Here is a 17,384-nt window from a genome sequence, read left to right as displayed (position 1 = left end):
TTGAGCCTCAAAGAAATGAAGTAATATCACTGATGTCAAGCTTTAAAAGGAGTTTCAAAGAAATAATATTACTGATGACAAGTTTTTGTTTTTTGTTTGTTTCATTTGAGACAGAGTCTCGCATTGTCGCCCAGGCTGGAGTGCAGTGGCGTGATCTCGGCTACTGCAACTTCCGCCTCCCAGGTTCAAGCAATTCTCCCACCTCAGCCTCCCAAGTAGCTGGGAATACAGGTGCCCGCCACCATGCCCGGCTAATTTTTTGTATTTTTAGTAGAGACGGGGTTTCACTATGTTGGTCAGGTTGGTTTTGAACGCCTGACCTCATGATCCACCCGCCACCACCTCCCAAAGTGCTGGGGTTACAGGTGTGAGCCACTGCGCCCAGCCAAACTCTAAGTTTTAAGAGAGAATTGAGTGCTTGCCACACAAAGGCACAGAAGCATTCCATGAATCAAAAGAAAGGTTGGCAATGCTAGAGAATCTTGCGATGGAAAGAATATGGCAGATGGCAGAAAGCTGGGCACCGCAGCCTGGCACAGACAGTTGGCAGGCCCACCAATCCCAGAAATGCATCTGGGGTGTCACGATGCCAGGGGGCCAGTGGGAGGGTTGGCCAGCTTCTGGGCTCAGGCACACCCACCCCCTCCTCCTCAGGCCTGCATTTCTAAGAATAACCCCCTCTGCAAGTCTTACATAATAAATCACACAGAGCTGAAGAAGGAAGCAAAGATACCAGCTGCCAGCCATTAGACAAGATAAATATGTTCATTTTCAATAACCAGCTATAACCGATTCCTCAGGAAGTCTAAGAGATTGACTGCAGTGGATGTCAAGTTCCTAAGTGGTCTATGTTATTGAGGCAAGACTCCTGTGGTAAAAAGAAAGTTAAAGTAGGTATGTTGAGTTGGGTGATGGGGATCCTAGTGAGGGGGCTTCTCTGAAATGCTTTTACAAGGGTTTGAGCGGATTGGGAAATGTATACACAGATTGACCATTATAATTTGAAATCCGAAATGCTCCAAAATGTGAAGCTTTTTGAGTGCTGAGCTAAAGCCACAAGTGGAAAATTCCACATCTGATCTCATGTGATGGGTCACAGGAAGATCAAGATTTAACGGGCGTGAAGACAGGACGAGACTTCAAAGGAGAAGGAGTAGATGGAGATAGAGAGGTCAGAGAAATGCCAGGGGACAGCCGTGTCACAGAAGTCAAAAGATTTTCAAGAAAGAGGGAATGGTCAAAAAGCACTCAAAGTTGCCAAGTAATCAAGGAAGACAAAGCCTGAGAAAGCTCCACTGGAGTTTATCAGTGACATTTAGCAGTGATATTTACAGAGTTAGAAAGATGATGATATATTGTGAAATGATAAAAGCAGGTTACAAAATGTTTGGAACTTGAATACATTTACAATATAGTTCCACATATATGCATGGAAAAAGAAGGACCAACACCAAGATATTACCCCTAATTATCTTTGACTAGAAAGCTTATATACTTTTTCTTTTTCTTTTTTTCTTTTTCCTTTTTTTTGTTTTTTGAGATGGAGTCTTGCTCTGTCACCCAGACTGGAGTGCAGTGGCACGATCTTGGCTCACTGCAACCTTCGCCACTCAGGTTCAAGCAATTCTCCTGTCTCAGCCTTCCCAGTAGCTGGGATTACAGGCATGTGCCACTACACTCAGCTAATTTTTGGTATTGTTTTTAGTAGAGACGGGGTTTCACCATGTTGACCAGGATGGTCATGAACTCCTGACCTCAGGTGATCCACCCGCCTTAGCCTCCCTAAATGCTGGGATTATAGGCATGAAGCACCATGCCGGGCCAGTTTATACACTTTTCTTTATCTCTCTTTTTAAAAAATTTTATTATACTTTAAGTTTTAGGGTACATGTGCACAACATGCAGGTTTGTTACATATGTATACGTGCCATGTTGGTGTGCTGCACCCATTAACTCGTCAGTTAGCATGAGGTATATCTCCTAATGCTATCCCTTCCGCCTCCCCCTACCCCACAGCAGGCCCCGGTGTGTGATGTTCCCCTTCCTGTGTCCATGTGTTCTCATTGTTCAATTCCCACCTATGAGTGAGAACATGCGGTGTTTGGTTTGGTTTTTTGTCCTTGCGATAGTTTGCTGAGAATGATGGTTTCCAGCTTCATCCATGTCCCTACAAAGGACATGAACTCATCATTTTTTATGGCTGCATAGTATTCCATCTCTTTTTTTTTTTTTTAGACATAGTCGCACTCTGTCACCAGGCTGGAGTGCAGTGGTGCAATCTCAGCTCAATGCAACCTCCGCCTCCCAGGTTCAAGTGATTCTCCTGCCTCAGCCTCCCAAGTAGCTGGGACTACAGATGTGTGCCACCACGCCCAGCTATTTTTTTGTGTTTTTAGTAGAGGCAGGGCTTCACCATGTTGGCCAGGATAGTCTCAATGTCTTGACCTCATGATCCGCCCGCCTCGGCCTCCCAAAGTGCTGGGATTACAGGTGTGAGCCACCGTGCACGGCCTATCTCCTTTTTATACTTCCTAGTTGTCTCCAGTGAACATGGAATGTTTTAAAATATTTTTAAAACTGCAAATAAAATGAGGAAGCACATTTTAAAATATATGGAGTAATGAACACCAAATTTAGTACAGTGGTTACCTCATGGAGGGGAAGAGAGGAGATGAGGGAGGGGCTTCAATCTTAGTGTTAATGTTTATTTCTTAAATTAGGTGGTGGGTCCATAGGTGTTTGCTTGTCTTTATGCTTCTTGTATGTCTTATGCATTTCATAATGCATTTAGAAACTAAATACAGAAAATGAAGACTTTATAAATTTCACTGTTACTTTTCTTTTCTTTTTTTTTTTTTGAGACAAAGTCTCGCTCTTGTCCCCCAGGCTGGAGTGCAGTGGTGCAATCTCGGCTCACTGCAACCTCTGCCTCCTGGGTTCAAGCGATTTTCTTGTCTCAACCTCTGGGATAGCTGGGATTACAGGCGCCCGCCACCACGCCCAGCTAATTTTTGTATTTTTAGTAGAGACAGGTTTTCACCATGTTGGCCAGGCTGGTCTTGAACTCCTGACCTCAGATGATCTGCCCACCTCAGCCTCCCAAAGTGCTGGGATTACAACTGTAAGCCACTGCGCCCAGCCTATTTTACATTTTTAAAAGCCAAAGCCATCATAATTTATCTTTTTAAGGATTTCTAAAAAACTGTTTATTGATGTTTATAGTTGTGTTTTATATTATCTAAAACTCTTCCAGTTGAATTTGTATTTTCATCAAAATCAACAAAATTGCACAGAAATATAATTAATGGATACAAATTCATTATTTTTAAAGCTATAAAAGAAAATGGCTTCATGGGGTTGTTCCTGAGGTGTGGAACCTTCTCCATATTCCACTGCTCTAAGCCAAGAACTTTCCCTTAACCCACAAGAACACCAGGTCCACATGGGGGACATTCCCAGATATTCATCAGGGAAAGAACACGTGAACCACTTCAAAGAGACCTAACTCAGATTTTCTAGAAAGTTGCCCTGACTTCCCTTCAGAGAGCTGTGTATGTGATTCTGGAAAGTAGCATATGCTTTCTGGACAGTTTCATGTTCCCCCCTAGAAAGTAAGGCACTGCTACTAGACCCTGAGGTGGCCATGGGTTTCTATCCTAAACAGCCATTTCTCATTCTGTTCTTTGTGAACAGGACTTTTATTTCCTAAACCTGATGTGATTTTCCAGTTGAATGGAGGTGGAGAGCCATGGAAACTTGATATACAGGAAGGTGAAGTGACAGAGGGTGCAGGAAGTACTTCTGTAGGCATGTGTGGATGGGCAGATGGGATTTAGTGGAAGGTTCACATAGAGACCCCTCCTTGGGGTCTCATAGGCCTATGGAGATGGTCATGGCCATACTGGGCCTTTGCTGCAAAAACTTGTCCTCCAGATAGCCACGTGGCTTTCTTGTCACCTTTTCCAAGTCTTTGCTCAGATGTGCCCCTTTCTCAGCCAGGCTTTCGCTGGCCATCCTGTCTAAAAACAGAACTCTCAGCCAGGCACGGTGGCTCACACCTGTAATCCCAGCACTTTGGGAGGCCGAGGCAGGTGGATCACTTGAGATCAGGAGTTCAAGACCAGCCTGGCCAACATGGTGAAACTCTGTCTCTACTAAAAAAATACAAAATTGGCTGGGCATAGCGGCTCATGCCTGTAATCCCAGCTACTTGGGAGGCTGAAGCAGGAGAACCACTTGAAGCTGGGAGCTGAGATCATGCCATTGCACTCTAGCCTGGGCGACAGAGTGAGACTCCATCTCAAAAATTAAAAAATAAAATAAAATAAAACATAACTCTCGCCATCCCTTCCACAACTCCCAGCCCCTGCACTCCCAGCTGTCTTCCCAGCTCTGTCTTCCTGACATTTTTACTTTTTAATTTTGTTTACTGTCTGTACACACCTACCCCTAATTAAAATGTCAACACCACCGGAGATGTTTTGTTTTATGCTCTCGCCTACTGTCTCAAAACACTACCTGGTACACAGCACACACACAGATACTGTCAGATGAGTGAGAAAGTGGAGCTGTCTACAGCAAGGCCCTTCCTGTTTGTTTTTCTTGGGGGTGGTAGTGGTGAGGGGTGAGGGTGGGAGAGGAGAGGGTTGAGACACACCTTTATTTCAACTCTGATAACACTTTCTCATCTTTCCTGCTTATTTATTTATTTATTTATTTATTTATTTATTTATTTTGAGATGAAGTCTCACTCTGTCACCCAGGCTGGAGTGCAGTGGCATGACCTTGGCTCACTGCAACCTCCGCCTCTTGGGTTCAAGCGATTCTCCTGCCTCAGCCTCCCAAGTAACTGGGACTACAGGCACCTGCCACCACGCTCGGCTAATTTTTGTATTTTTAGTAGACAGGGTTTCACTGTGTTGACCAGGCTGGTCTTGAACTCCTGACCTCAGGTGATCCGCCAGCCTCAGCCTCCCAAAGTGCTGGGATTACAGGTGTCAGCCACCATGCCTGGCTTCTCCTGCTTTTCTTTTACCATATGACCTTCCTTTTCCTGTTAGATCCACTCAGAAGTCACAGGCAGCTACTTTCCTAGGAGCTATCCTGTCTCCCTGCTTATTCCCTGACGTTTACACTCCTCTACCTGTAGCAAGCTGCCCTGGTCATTCCCTCTTCTATAGTTCTATGCATATCTCCTATTTTTCTTCATATACCTCTTTTCGAAATGGCTGTTCACATGATTAACTTCTTTTGGCTGTTCACATGATTAACTTCTTTCTTTCAGATCTTAGTTTAAACATCAATTCTAGATGACCACTCTTAAGGATCTCTCTGAAGCCCCTACTCCAACTCCTACTCATTATTTCCTTCACTACACTCATCACCATCTGTTATATTTTGTTTGTTTCTTTGCCATCTGTGTAGTAGAATATAAGCATCATGAGGGCAGGGACTCTGGCTGTCTTAGGCATTCGTGTTTCAGTGACTTACTGTGCCCAGCACTTAACAGGCACACTAAATGATAAATAGCTAATGCATGAATAACTGAAACGTGTTTAGTGGGCTAAATGCCCACTTTCCACTTCTAATCTCTATTTCTCTTTTCCTTTGCTATTTTTCACTCTGTCCCTGTTGTTTTTCTTTTAAGGAGCTACCAATCAATCAGCCAGTATTTTGTATTTGTTCTTAACACATACAATACTTTCTTCTTAACTAGCACTCAAAGCTTTGATCTCTATTTGCTATTTATTTTAGACCAGAAGACTAGATCTAAGAGCCAGGACTCCACTCAAAGGCAGGATGTTTCTAAAACAGTAAAATCACTAAATACATTAATGAAAAACTCTGAAAAGATTTTCCACTGGGTCCTGCACTTATCCCTGAAAAGCCTGAGCGCAGAAAGAAGAAAAACCATTCAGGGAAACGCTGAAGAAATCTGCGCCCAAGGAGAAGGACTGAGGCAAAGATCTACTCTTGCCAAGAAAACTAACAGTAAGAGGAGGAACTTTGAATGCAGCATGTGTGGGAAGACCCCATATAACCACGTAGTCGTCACCCACCATCAGAGGACTCACAGTGGAGGAAAGCCCCATGACTGTCAAGAATGAAGAAAAGCCTTTAGCTGTAGGAGTCTTAAGAAAAACCTGATGTCAGCCAGTGGTTTATGCCTGTAATCACAGAATTTGGGAGGATCACTTGGCGCCTACGAGTTTGAGACCAGCTTGAGCAACATAGTGAGACGTTGTCTCTATAACATTAGTTAAAATCGAAAAAAGAAACACCTGATGTCACACACTGGGAAGAGCCCCTTTGAATGCAATGAAAACTTTCTACAACTGATTAACCCTTACTGGGCATCAGTGAACTCATACTGGAGAAAGTCCTTATGAATGCACAGAGTGTGGGGAATCCTTCAGCGGGAAAGTTATTCTGACTGGCCACAGCAAACCCGCCCTGGAGAGTGGCCCTAGGAATGCAGGGGTAGGGTAGAGCTCTGTTGTGTAGGGAAAAGAAAGAGAGATCAGACTGTCACTGTGTCTACGTAGAAAGGAAAGACATAAAAGACTCCATTTTGAAAAAGACCTGTACTTTAAACAGTTGCTTTGCTGAGATGTTGTTAATTTGTAGCTTTGCCCCAGCCACTTTGACCCAGCAACTTTGACCCAACTTGGAGCTCACAAAAACATGTGTTGTATAAAATCAAGGTGTAAGGGACCTAGGGCTGTGCAGGACGTGCCTTGTTAACAAAATGTTTACAAGCAGTATACTTGGTAAAGGTCATCGCCATTCTCTAGTCTCAATAAACCAGGGGCACAATGCACTGTGGAAAGCCGCAGGGACCTCTGCCCTTGAAAGCGGGGTATTGTCCAAGGTTTCTCCCCATGTGATAGTCTGAAATATGGCCTCGTGGGATGAGAAAGACCTGACTGTCCCCCAGCCTGACACCCATAAAGGGTCTGTGCTGAGGTGAATTAGTAAAAGAGGAAAGCCTCTTGCAGGTGAGATGGAGGAAGGCCACTGTCTCCTGCCTGCCCCTGGGAACTGAATGTCTCGGTGTAAAACCCGACTGTACATTTGTTCAACTCTGAGATAGGAGAAAAGCTGCCCTGTGGTGGGAGGCAAGACATGTTTACAGTAATACTGCCTTGTTATTCTTTACTCCACTGAGATGTTTGGGTGGAGAGAAACATAAATCTGGCCTACGTGCACGTCCAGGCATAGTATCTTCCCTTGAACTTAATTATGATATAGATACTTTTGCTCACATGTTTTTTGTTGACCTTCTCCTTATTATCACCCTGCTCTCCTACTACATTCCTTTTTGCTGAAATAATGAAAATAATAATCAATAAAAACTAAGGGAACTCAGAGGCCGGTGCTGGTGCAGGTCCTTGGTGTACTGAGTGCCGGTCCCCTGGGCCCACTATTGTTTCTCTATACTTTGTCTCTGGGTCTTATTTCTTTTCTCAGTCTCTCGTCCCACCCGACTAGAAATACCCACAGGTGTGGAGGGGCAGGCCACCCCTTCATGTTGGACCATTCATCCCTCATTCGACACAGGACAGTGCACACTGTAGAGACGCATCCCGAAGATAATGAGGGTGGGAAGGTTTTCTTTATGGCTCGTCCCTTAATCAGCAACAGAAAATTCATAGTGGAGACAAGCCCTATGAATGCATTGAATGTAGGAAATCCTTCCTCCAGAAAAGATGGCTCATTCACCATCAGAGAGTGCACCCTGGAGAGAAGCTCCACGAGTGCAGCATGTGTGGGAAAGTTCTCAGTCGCAAGTCCTCTATCATCCAACATCAGTGATGTTTATGCCAAACAGGCTTCGGGGTACCATGGAGGTGCTTCAGCCAGACAAGCAGTCCCCAGAGAGACTTAGCATGTTTTTTTTCAAGGTAATGATGATTTATGTTTGAGCACCTTCTATCAACTGTGTGGGTGGCAAGCCACCCAGGCACCGAGGCAAGAGACAGAAGACACGAGCTGTTCCAGTATAATAAAATATAAACCAAGAATTGTTATACCAGATATAGATCTTAGATATGATTATATATGAGTATCATTAATCATTAGTTGGTAGCAATTACTTTTTATTCCAATATTATGATAATCCTCACTCAATAATCATAGCCTAGGAAAAACCAGGCCATACAGAGATAGGAGCTGAGGGGACATAGTGAGAAGTGACCAGAAGACGAGAGTGCGAGCCTTCTGTTATGCCCGGACAGGGCCACCAGAGGGCTCCTTAGTCTAGCGGTGACGCCAGCGTCTGGGAAGACGCCCGTCACCAAGCGGATCATGGTCCAGCAGTAGCAAAAGGTGTCAAGAAACAACACCCGCTACTTAGCAGACCGGGAAAGGGGGGGGGGCGTCTCCCTTTCCCTGGGGGAGTTTAGAGAAGACTCTGCTCCTCCACCTCTTGTGGAGGGCTTGACATCAGTCAGGCTCGCCCGCAGTTATCCGGAGGCCTAACTGTCTCCCTGTGATGCTGTGCTTCAGTGGTCACGCTCCTAGTCCACCTTTATGTTCCATCCTGTACACCTGGCTCTGCCTTCCAGATAGCAGTAGTCAATTAGTGAAAATACTAATAGTCCCTGATATGCAGAAATAATGGCGTAAGCTGTCTTTCTCTCTGTCTCCTCTCCCTCTCTGCCTCAGCTGCCAGGCAGGGAAGGGCCCCCTGTCCAGTGGACACGTGACCCACGTGACCTTACCTATCATTGGAGGTGACTCACATTCTTTACCCTGCCCCTTCTGCCTTGTATCCAATAAATAACAGCGCAGCCCGACATTCGGGGCCACTACCGGTCTCCGCGCATTGGTGGTAGTGGTCCCCCGGGCCCAGCTGCCTTTTCTCTTATCTCTTTGTCTTGTGTCTTTATTTCTACACTCCCTCGTCGCTGCACACAGGGAGAGACCCACTGACCCTGTGGGGCTGGTCCCTACACAACTGCTTGTCCTTATGCCTCCATTTGGTACCACAGTCTTAATAAATAATCTCAATTAACCATCCCATACACTTCGTTGGGATATCTCAAATTTGAGATGATGCCTGGAGGATCCCCAAATTGGTCAGAAGCTCTCCAATCAATATGCTTTGCAGGTGTTTGAAGGAGACCCTAAGATAGGGAACAGACATATTATGTATTTATTTATCACAAGGCTGAATGCTGCAGGAGAACAAGAACTCCTTCATATCTGTGCATTGCTGTGTTCCCAGTGTGGGGCCTGGCACTCATCACGTATTTTCTTTCTTTCTTTCTTTCTTTCTTTTTTTTCGAGTTGGAGTCTTGCTCTGTCACCCAGGCTGGAGTGCAGTGGCGCGATCTCAACTCACTGCAACCTCCCCCTCCTGGGTTCAAGAGATTCTCCCTGTCTCAGCCTCCTGAGTAGCTGGGACTACAGGCGCCCACCATCACGCCTGGTTAACTTTTGTGTTTTTACTAGAGATGAGGTTTCACCATATTGGCCAGGCTGGTCTCGAACTCCTGACCTCATGATCCACCCGCCTCAGCCTCCCAAAGTGCTGGGATTATAGGCGTGAACCACCGTGCCCGGCCTCATCATGCATTTTCTAAACGAATGAATACCTGAGAACTTGAGCCAAAAATCAAATGCACTTATACAACTAGAAACTTTAGTAAGAAAATAAACATCAAAGAAAATGTGGTACTTATACACAATGGAGTAGTATTCAGCCATAAAAAAGAATGAGATCCTGTCATTTGCAACAACATGGATAGAACTGGAGGTTATTATGCTAAGTGAAATAAGTCAGGCACAGAAAGACAAACATCACCTGCTCTCACTTATTTGTGGGATCTAAAAAACAATTGGACTCATGGACATAGAGAGTAGAAGGATGGTTACCAAAGGCTGGGAAGAGTAGTGGGGGGTGGGAGGGAAGGGATGGTTAATGGGTAGAAAAAAATAAAAGAATGGGCCAGGCGCAGTGGCTCACGCCTGTAATCCCAGCACTTTGGGAGGCTGAGGCGGGCGGATCACGAGGTCAGGAGATCAAGACCATCCTGGCTAACATGGTGAAACCCTGTCTCTACTAAAAATAAAAAAAAATAAAAAATAAAAAAAAATTAGCCAGGCACAACAGGGTGGCTGTAGTCAATAATAATTTAACTGTAGATTTTAAAATAACTAAAATAGTATAACTAGATTGTTTGTGACACAAAGGATAAATGCTTGAGGGGACAGGTACCTCATTTTCCATGATGCAATTGTTACACATTGCAATGCCATATCAAAGCATCTTATGTACTCTATACACACCTACTATGTATCCACGACAATTAAAAATAATTTTTTTTGAGATGGAGTCTCACTCTGTCACCCAGGCTGGAGTGCAATGGCGCAATCTCAGCTCACTGCAACCTCCGCCTCCCGGGTCCAAGTGATTCTCCTGTCTCAGCCTCCCGAGTAGCTGGGATTACAGGTGCCCGCCACCACGACCGGTTAATTTTTGTATTTTTTTAGTAGAGATGGGGTTTCACCACATTGGTCAGGCTGGTCTTGAATTCCTGACCTCAGGCAATCCACCCGCCTTGGCCTCCCAAAGTGCTGGGATTACAGGCGTGAGCCACCATGCCTCGCCAAAAATAAATTGTTTTTAAAAAAAGATAAGAAACATCGGCCGGGCGTGGTGGCTCTCGCCTGTAATCCCAGCACTTTGGGAGGCCGAGGCGGGCGGATCATGAGGTCAGGAGATTGAGACCATCCTGGCTAACACGGTGAAACCCCGTCTCTTCTAAAAATACAAAAAATTAGCCGGGTGTGGTGGCGGGTGCCTGTAGTCCCAGCTACTCAGGAGGCTGAGGCAGGAGAATGGTGTGAACCCAGGAGGTGGAGCTTGCAGTGAGCCGAGATCGCGCCACTGCACTCCAACCTGGGCAACAGAGCAAGACTCCGTCTCAAAAAAATAATAATTAAAAAAAAAAGATAAGAAACATCAAGCTTCTATGTACTTATGGCTGCCAATGCCTTCACTACAGCTGTGCTGTGAGCTCTTCATCCGCTCCTCTTGTCTCTTCCTGGAGCTCTGATTCTGGTTATGTGCTACTGTTCTTCACTCGGCTCAGGAGCCTGTGTTTCCCTTTACTTGTGGTCTTCTGGCCCCAGACCTGACCTCTGGATTCTGGAAGACAAACCCATCACCCAACTATCCTTGTTTCTACAGTGGTGGTAGTTGTTTCATCTTTGTTTAATTTTATTGATAACCAAGCTTCCTTAGTCTGGCTCTGCCATTCCACAGCACCCTGGATATAGCCCCTTCCCTTTCTCTCTTTTTTTTTTTTCTTGAGATGGAGTCTTGCCCTGTCACCCAGGCTGGAGTGCAATGGCACGATCTCAGCTCACCGCAACCTCCACCTCCCGGGTTCAAGCGATTCTCCTGCCTCGGCCTCCTGAGTAGCTGGGACTACAGGCGTGTGCCACCACATCCAGCTAATATTAGTAGAGGCGGGGTTTCACCATGTTGGCCAGGATGGTCTCGATCTCTTGACCTCATGATCCACCTGCCTTGGCCTCCCAAAGTGCTGGGATTATAGGCATGAGCCACCGTGCCGGGCCTTTCCCTTTCTCATCATATACTCACTTGTAGCTGTGGAAGGGAAACATGTTCATCCCAAAAAGTTCGGAGTCCTTTGCAGCATCCAGGCGCAGCTGTGGCAGCTGGGTGGGGTCCCAGGCTGAAGAGGTTAGCCACTGTGAAAATGGCTACAGGAAATGGGGCTGTGTCTAATCTCAAAGAATACCACAAAGCCAAAGTTAACTCCAGACACTGCTCGTCCACAAATGGTCATCCCTCAGTACCAAAGCAGCAGACATGAGGATGTGACTGAAGGCCAGGCCTATGAGACATGGTGTCCTCCTTCTTGCCCTCAACATCAGTACCCATGAAGCCAAAACACAGACTGTCCTGTCCACACCTACACAATAGAGACTTAGATCAGCTTCCTCACATCTATGGCTTTAAGAATTCCTGCTTAGGAGTAAAGCAGTAATTTCAGACAGCAGCTGAGAGAGCGTCAGCACCAGGATGAGGAGGAGGATAGGCTCTTGCTATCCAGGCATTAAAAAGCTTAATTATTTTAATTTCTTATCCCATATTGGCACTCCTGTGGATGAAGGATAGAGAATTAGCATGGCCCTCCCTTCTTTCATCCTGTAAATGGGCAGGAATGTGGAACTTCAGGCAGGATAAATGGAGTGATGGTGAACCCCAGTAGCAGAGGCCTCAAAAAAATCAGTCCTCATAATGATCAACTATCTGGCCCCTGGTGTGGTACCCAGCCTGTTGAACATGCCAGAGGTGCCATATAAAGATGTGGATTCTTCTCCATCACACTTGTGTACAAAACCTGTGCAGAGTCTGCAGAAGATGCAAAAGACCATCTACTCTAAGATCAGAGGTTCAGTGTTTCGAGCCACTTTATAGATGCTCATGATAAAGTAACTTGCAAGAGCTAAAGTGTTGACAATGAGCATTGAGTAATGCTTACTGCGGCAGAAGCTGTTCGTTGTCTAGCCAGAAGTCATTCTTCACCTCCTTAATGATAGGAACTCTGGTTCTATTCTGAGCAGCAGAGCACCCAACTATATTTCTTGGCTTCTTTTGCAGCTAGATATAGCTAATCAGGCCAATGAAATATTGATATATCAAATATCAGGTGAATGCTATGCTGATAAAATTCAAATTTTTTGGATAGGACTTCTGGAAGGGTACTTAAAAGAGTGACAGCTAGGACACTCCCTTTTGGCCTTGCCTTTTCCTTCTTTCTACCTGGAATGTGGATTTAATGGCTGGAACCCCAACAGCCACCTTGTGACTTTGAGGACATAAGCCATGCCTTAAGGATGGCAGAGGAGAAAAACAGAAGATGCCTGATTCCCCGATAATCTTACGGAGGCTTCATATCAGCCCTGGACTGCCTACTTCTGGACTTGAATGTGAGAGAATAAAACCTGATGTAATTAACCATTGTACTTACAGCCAAAGAAAGTTCCTGTTAAACTTTCCAAAACAATACATAGAATCCACAGAAAAAGAGCTAACTCTTCCATCCTCATGTTGGGACCAGAAGGGAGGTGAGCTGTACCTCACTGTGCGGCTGGCCTGACCTCAGAAGCTTTACGGTCAGCTCCGGAGCACTGACGCCTCCAGGATTGTAGCTCATAAGGGCAGAATAATAGTCACAGAGGAGGTGTGGACCTTCCCTGTCCCCATAGCCCAGCATCATTCTTTGCAAATCCCTCATAAGTATCTGATAGTTCAATCCCAGCATCTTTCAAACATCCTTTGGCTGGTTCTCTTCAGGCCAACTTCTCTGCCACTCTTACTAAAAATATATCCATTCATCCATATAAAACTGTCTTTTCAAAGTACACACAGAATGAATTACAAACAAAATATACAACAACACTATTCACAGTTGGCTAACTGGTTGCCAAGAGTCACTTCAATATGGAGTTCTTGACTATTATTACACCTGGCTGTGGAGATGCCTGATGACCCTCCAGGTCTACTACTTATCTCATTTTGTTGTTTGGAGGTGGTGAAAGGGACATCCCAAGCATCCTCTTGGTGCAAGAGAATGACATGATATAGGCTGGAAGCTGCTTCTCATCTAAAGGTCTACTTGCTTTCCTCACAACATGCATGGCCATTCCTGCTATTTCTTTCCTAATAACCCCCAACAGCTACTCTGCTAGGAAATGGGAGTTTTCTGTAACTTCCTTGAAAAGGCATATCAGTAAGTCTATCTGATGGAAGCATGGATGGAAATAAGATCTCCTCTATTCATTATGACTTTATGAGTTTCAAAGAATCCATAATACTCCTTTAGCTATTGTGGGGGAACAAGCCAAGCAGATATCAGCAAACCAAAGACAAGCTAAAACCAACCCTGAATGTCCTGTGTCTGGGCAAAGCGGATGTGGACCACTGTATCACTTGGCTTGACAGAAACTGCCCAGACAGACCTCCATGTCCCAGATACCTTTGCATTTTTCAGTCGTCATGGTTGCTCCTTTCAAATACCAGATAAAATGCCAGATCAACATTTATCAGGTTCCAGAAGTCCATCTGGTTATTGCTTGTGATGTCAGCAGCTGTCTTGGCCTCATTCTGTGGCTCTTTTCTGGACTGCTGTTTGCAACAGCTCCTCTACCATCAGCGCAACTTCATCAGTCAGAGATGGTCAGAAATTTCACAAGTAAATTCCTGCTATACTAGAGTTCTTTAAGGATCTGGCCACGACACTAAGGCTCCTTGAGCAACTCTAAGACAGTAAGGGATTTGCTTCCTTGAAGTTCCTGGTGCTAGGATCAGAGCCCCTCTGTCATTCTCCCCCAGGGGCTTGTCTCCAGGTTCCTCCTTCCTCGATCCAGGCCTGTGCCTCTGCCTTCATCACTTGATCCTAGCCACTGCTCCTGCTCCACCATGAGTCACTGCTCCTCGCCCACAGTTGTCCCTTTCAAAAATGCTGCCATTAGAGGGACCAGGGGTCATAGGCAGCCATGCTCCCAGTCTTAGCCCAAATTCCCTAGGAAATAGAGCTTGAGGCAAGGATTAAGAGCTGGTGCTTTATGAGGTGCAAACCTAGGGCAACATGAGTGAGGAAAAGGAAGTGAAATAGGAAAGGATGGGAAGAAATGCAAGACGATCCGTTTGCCTGTCGACTTCTACTTCACCAGCTGGGAAGGAGAGATTATTCAGCATGTGCATCTGCTTGGCTCTATAAGAAGTCCACATTCCAGTGTACATGGAGCAACCATGCCTCGAAGCAATAATGGGTAAAGGGAAGCCAAAGGAATTAATCTGATCAGCTTCCTCCATCTCTCAGATGCCCCCGCCCTTCAGATGGCATCACCCAGCCACTCCTAGGGAAGCCAGCCCCCACAACCCACTGTATAGCCCTTCAATAAGGCTGGAAGTGGTGTGAGGGGTCCGAAACCTGAGTGTGCAGCTCTTTGGCCTTCGGCTGGCAGGAGGAGAGCCTGGCACTCCCAGGTAGGTAACCGTCCAGCTGCAGGTGGTGCAAATGGAAGAGCTGAGTGGGTTCACAGGCCCTGGCAGCTGAGGTGGAGCAAATGGCCGAGGGTCTGTGCAGAGGGCTAAGGGATGTGATGAGGCACAAGACACATGCCCAATGAACTCCCTCTGCTGCTTCACTCCAAGCCTGACTTCCTGCCTCAGGTCTGCCTGCCTCTCACACTATCTGAGGCCTTTGGCACCTCTCTCTGTTATGTTGAATCTCATGTACCCCAAATCTTCACCCGTTTGCCACCCAAATCCTTCCTTCACATTTTTGGCTTTGCCCTCTTCCATGATGATGAACAGATTCCATATTCATTTCTCTTAACATCAGCTTTCACATCAAAGTAAATGGCCTTTTATGGCACTACTGCTGCTTAAGAAAGGCAAGGATGCTTTCCTGACAGGATGTCAGACCTATTAGAAGGAAATAGATGTTCTCATAAGTTTTGAAGAACTCAGGGTTAATCTACCTGTAAGAGACAATGAGGACTCATGGGTTTTTATTACAAGGTGTTCCAATTCCACCCTACTGCTGTGTGACACCAATTTATGTGCTGCAGTGGGAGAGAGGTGCCACTGCTGTTCAAGGCCACATTATTCTAAAGTAGTGCCTGTGTCCGTGTGTGAAGAAAGTCTGAATTTTCCAGAAGCACACAAATTAAAGCCAAGAAAAGCAATGAGAACCATATTAGCTTCAGGTACTTTTACCTTCTCTGCATCATACGGAGAAGAGTATACTCTCCTTCAGTTACTGATCATGTAAGTACCAGTAAATACTCTGGGGATATTCCTTCCCCATGGAGCCTGATCCCTGGTGCATGCACGCTGGGGGACACTAAAGAAATAAAATTAATAATTATAATATTAGAAAGAGATAGCTGCTATGGTAAAGAAATAAAGTAATGAAGGACAAAAAGGCTTCACAGAGACGGTGAACAGAGGCTTGGCGCTGGTGAAAGAACAAGCCTGGTGGTCATGTGGGGGAAGGATTATGCAGGCTGAGGAAGAGGCAGAGGGCTCCAGAGTGGAAGCTTCACTTGACTGAAGAAGGACAAGAAGGTCAGCGTGGCTGCAACAAAGCAAGCAAGGGGCAAGTCGTAGAAGAGATCAGAGAGCTAGTGGGGGTGGGTGGTGCAGGTTATGAAGGGGCTGTGGGCCATCGTAAAGACTTCTGGCTTTTATTCTGAGATGAGGGAGCCACTGTGTTGAGAATAGAATGTGCAGGACAAGAGTAGAAGGGGTGGGACTAGTTAGCAGGCATTTGCAGTGATCCACGCAAAAGATGATGATTTGAACCATGGGGGGTGGTGGTGGTCATGGTGGTGGTGGTGAAATGTCATTAGATTCTGCATGTATTTTGAGAGTAGAGCTGGTCAGGCACGGTGGCTCACGCTTATAATCTCAGCACTTTGGGAGGCCAAGACAGGTGGATCAGGAGGTCGGGAGATCAAGACCATCCTGGCTAGCGTGATGAAACCCCGTCTCTACTAAAAATACAAAAAATTAGCCAGGCGTGGTGGTATGCGCCTGTAGTGCCAGCTACTTGGAAGGCTTGAGGCGGGAGAATCTCTTAAACCCAGGAGGCAGAGGTTGCAGTGAGCCGAGATCGCACCATTGCACTCTTGCCTGAGCAACAGAGCGAGACTCCGTCTCAAAAAAAAAAAAAAAAAAAAAAGAGAGAGTAGAGCCAAAGCAACTGGATATGTGGCATGAGATAAAGAAAATGATGACTCCAAGGTATCTGAACTGAGCAACCAAAGGATCAGGTTGCCATTTACTGAGGTGGGGAAACTGCAGGGGGAAGAGGTTTGGCAGTGGAGGAGGGGGAACAGCAGAGTTCACTTTCGAATATGCTACGTTAAAGATGTTTATGAAACATCAAGTCAAGAGGTGGAGAAGACAGCTCAAGGTCAGGGGAAAAGCCCAGGCTGGAGATATAAATTGGGAGCTGACCACATTTGGGTGGTATTTAGAGCATGTGGGTGGAACAAGATCATCTAAGAGTAGGCACTGCTATCCTAGTGTTGACAGAAGAAGAGAGGCCCAAGGCCTGAGCTCTGGGGCATTTCAACATTTGGTTGATTCTTAGATGAGCAGCTTCGGCATCTTCTGGGAAGTTGGTGGAAACACAAATTCTCAGAATCACCTCGGACCACCCGAATGGGGGTGGAGTTCAGCACTGCATTTTAACAAGACTTTCAGATGATTCTGATTACCATATAATTGTGTGCCACAAAATAGCATTTCAGTCAATGGCAGACCACATATGTGATGGTGGTTCCAAACAATTACAATAAAGCTGAAAAATTCCTATTGCCTAGTAATG

The sequence above is a fragment of the Pan paniscus genome, chromosome 12 (assembly GCF_029289425.2).
Source record: "Pan paniscus chromosome 12, NHGRI_mPanPan1-v2.0_pri, whole genome shotgun sequence".
Taxonomy (NCBI): Eukaryota; Metazoa; Chordata; class Mammalia; order Primates; family Hominidae; genus Pan; species Pan paniscus.
This window is presented reverse-complemented; position numbering follows the sequence as displayed.